Source organism: Triticum urartu, chromosome 3, assembly GCF_003073215.2.
Source record: "Triticum urartu cultivar G1812 chromosome 3, Tu2.1, whole genome shotgun sequence".
NCBI classification, from domain to species: Eukaryota; Viridiplantae; Streptophyta; class Magnoliopsida; order Poales; family Poaceae; genus Triticum; species Triticum urartu.
Genome location: NC_053024.1, coordinates 203,840,032 through 203,844,030, shown reverse-complemented (window position 1 = coordinate 203,844,030; position 3,999 = coordinate 203,840,032).

Genomic DNA, 3,999 nt, shown 5'->3' with positions numbered 1-3,999 from the left:
CCTAGATCCTTCCGGTGTCTATATAAACCGGAGGACTTAGTTCGGATAGGGGATACTCATTATCATAGCCATACAAGCTAGACCTATAGGGTTTAGCCATTACGATCTCTAGGTAGATCAACTCTTGTAATACTCATGTTCATCAATATCAATCAAACAGGACATAGGGTATTACCTCCATAGAGAGGGACCGAACCTAGGTAAACATCGTGTCCCTTGTCTCCTGTTACCATCGACCTTAGACGCACAGTTCGGGACCCCCTACCCGAGATCCACCAGTTTTGACACCGACATTGGTGCTTTCATTGAGAGTTCCACTGTGTTGTCGCCAAAAGGTTCAATGGCCCCTTCGATCGTCAATAATGACGTTGTCCAAGGAGAAACTTTCCTCCCCAGACAGATCTTCGTGTTCGGCGGCTTCGCATTGTGGGCCAACTCGTTTGGCCATCTGGAGAAGATCGAAAGCTACACCCCTGGCCATCAGATCAGATTTGGGATCTTGAACTATGTTGTGGACATCCATGGAGACTTGATCTTCGACGGATTCGAGACCACGGTAGCCGCTCCCGGTCACCCCGATGATCATGACCTAAATCTGTCATGAGGCCTCATCCAGGAGATTGCTCCTGTAATCGCTCTGGCCCTAGATTCAGAGCAAGCTGTGCTACCTCTTGAGCATTGCGTTGGTTTTCCCTTGAAGAGGAAAGGGTGATGCAGCAGAGCAGAGATTTCCCTCAGTTTTTGAGAACCAAGGTATCAATCCAGTAGGAGGCCACGCACGAGTCCCTCGCACCTACACAAACAAATAAACTTCTCGCAACCAACGCGATAAAGGGGTTGTCAATCCCTTCACGGTCACCTACGAGAGTGAGATCTGATAGATATGATAAGATAATATTTTTGGTATTTTTATGATAAAGAGAAATAAAGATGCAAGTAAAATAAATGGCAAAGGAAATAACTAAGTATTGGAAGATTAGTATGATAGAAAATAGACCCGGGGGCCATAGGTTTCACTAGAGGCTTCTCTTGAGAGCATAAGTATTACGGTGGGTGAACAAATTACTGTTGAGCAATTGACAGAATTTAGCATAGTTATGAGAATATCTAGGTATGATCATGTATATAGGCATCACGTCCAAGACAAGTAGACCGACTCCTGCCTGCATCTACTACTATTACTCCACGCATCGACCACTATCCAGCATGCATCTAGAGTATTAAGTTCAAGAGAACAGAGTAACGCTTTAAGCAAGATGACATGATGTAGAGGGATAAACTCATGCAATATGATGTAAACCCCATCTTGTTATCCTCGATGGCAACAATAGAATACGTGCCTTGCTGCCCCTACTGTCACTGGGAAAGGACACCGCAAGTTTGAACCCAAAGCTAAGCACTTCTCCGATTGCAAGAAAGATGAATCTAGTAGGCCAAACCAAACTGATAATTCGAAGAGACTTGCAAAGATAACCAATCATACATAAAAGAATTCAGAGAAGATTCAAATATTGTTCATAGATAAACTTGATCATAAACCCACAATTCATCGATCTCAACAAACACACCGCAAAAGAAGATTACATCGAATAGATCTCCACAATTGAGGGGGGGAACTTTGTATTGAGATCCAAAAAGAGAGAAGAAGCCATCTAACTAATAACTATGGACCCGTAGGTCTGAAGTAAACTACTCACACTTCATCGGAGAGGCTATGGTGTTGATGTAGAAGCCCTCCGTAATCGATACCCCCTCCGGCGGAGCTCCGAAAAAGGCCTCAAGATGGGATCTCGTGGATACAGAAAGTTATGGCAGTGGAATTAGGGTTTTGGCTCCGTATCTGGTAGTTTGGGGGTACGTAGGTATATATAGGAGGAAGGAGTACGTCGGTGGAGCAACATGGGCCCCACGAGGGTGGAGGGCGCGCCTGGGGGGGGGGGGGGCCCTACATCGTGCCTTCCTCGTTCATTACTTGACGTAGGGTCCAAGTCCTCTGGATCATGTTCGTTCCAAAAATCACGTTCCCGAAGGTTTCATTCCGTTTGGACTCCGTTTGATATTCTTTTTCTTCAAAACCCTAAAATAGGCAAAAAAACAGCAATTCTGGGCTGGGCCTCTGGTTAATAGGTTAGTCCCAAAAATAATATAAAAGTGTATAATAAAGCCCAATAATGTCCAAAACAGGATATAGTATAGCATGGAACAATCAAAAATTATAGATACGTTGGAGATGTATCAAGCATCCCCAAGCTTAATTCCTGCTCGTCCTCGAGTAGGTAAATGATAAAAAATAGAATTTTTGATGTGGAATGCTACTTGGCATAATTTCAATGTAATTCTCTTAATTGTGGTATGAATATTCAGATCCGAAAGATTCAAGACAAAAGTTTAATATTGACATAGAAATAATAATACTTCAAGCATACTAACTAAGCAATTATGTCTCTTCAAAATAACATGGCCAAAGAAAGTTATCCCTTCAAAATCATATAGTCTAGCTATGCTCCATCTTCACCACACAAATTATTCAAATCATGCACAACCCCGATGACAAGCCAAGCAATTGTTTCATACTTTTGGTGTTCTCAAACTTTTTCAATCTTCACGCAATACATGAGCGTGAGCCATGGACATAGCACTATAGGTGCAATAGAATGGTGGTTGTGGAGAAGACAAAAAAGGAGAAGATAGTCTCACATCAACTAGGCATATCAACGGGCTATGGAGATGCCCATCAATAGATATCAATGTGAGTGAGTAGGGATTGCCATGCAACGGATGTACTAGAGCTATAAGTATATGAAAGCTCAACAAAAAGAAACTAAGTGGGTGTGCATCCAACTTGCTTGCTCACGACGACCTAGGGCATTTGAGGAAGCCCATCGTTGGAATATACAAGCCAAGTTCTATAATGAAAAATTCCCACTAGTATATGAAAGTGATAGCACAAGAGACTCTCTATCATGAAGATCAATGTGCTACTTTGAAGCACAAGTGTGGAATAAAGGATAGTAGTATTGCCCCTTTTTATTTATTCTTTTTTTGGGCCTTATTTTTGTTGGCCTTTCTCTTTTTTTATTGGGACAATGCTCTATGAATGATGATCATCACACTTCTATTTATTTACAACTCAATGATTACAACTCGATACTAGAACAAAGTATGACTCTATATGAATGCCTCCGACGGTGTACCGGGATAGCAATGATGCATGGGTGACTTATATGAAAGAATTATGAACGGTGGCTTTGCCACAACTAAAATGTCAACTACATGATCATGCGAAGCAATATGACAATGATGGAGTGTGTCATAGTAAACGGAACGGTGGAAAGTTGCATGGAAATATATCTCGGAATGGCTATGGAAATGCCATGATAGGTAGGTATGGTGGCTGTTTTGAGGAAGGTATATGGTGGGTGTATGATACCGGCGAATGGTGCGCGGTATTAGAGAGGCTAGCAATGGTGGAAGGGTGAGTGTGTGTATAATCCATGGACTCAACATTAGTCATAAAGAATTCACATACTTATTGCAAAAATCTATTAGTTATCGAATCAAAGTACTACGCACATGCTCCTAGGGGGATAGATTGGTAGGAAAGACCAGCGCTCGTCCCCGACCGCCACTCATAAGGAGGACAATCAATAAATACATCATGCTCTGACTTCTTAACATAACGGTTCACCATACGTGCATGCTACGGGAATCACAAACTTCAACACAAGCATTTCTCAAATTCACAACTACTCAACTAGCACGACTCTAATATCACCATCTCCATATCTCAAAACAATTATCAAGTTTGAAACTTCTCATAGTATTCAACACACTCATAAGAAAATTTTATTATTAATCTTGAAGCCTAACATAATTAAAGCAAATTACCATGCTGTTTTGTAGGACTCTCAAAATAATCTAAGTGAAGCATGAGAGAACAAAAGTTTCTATAAAACAAATCTACCAACGTGCTCTAAAAGATATAAGTGAAGCACTAGA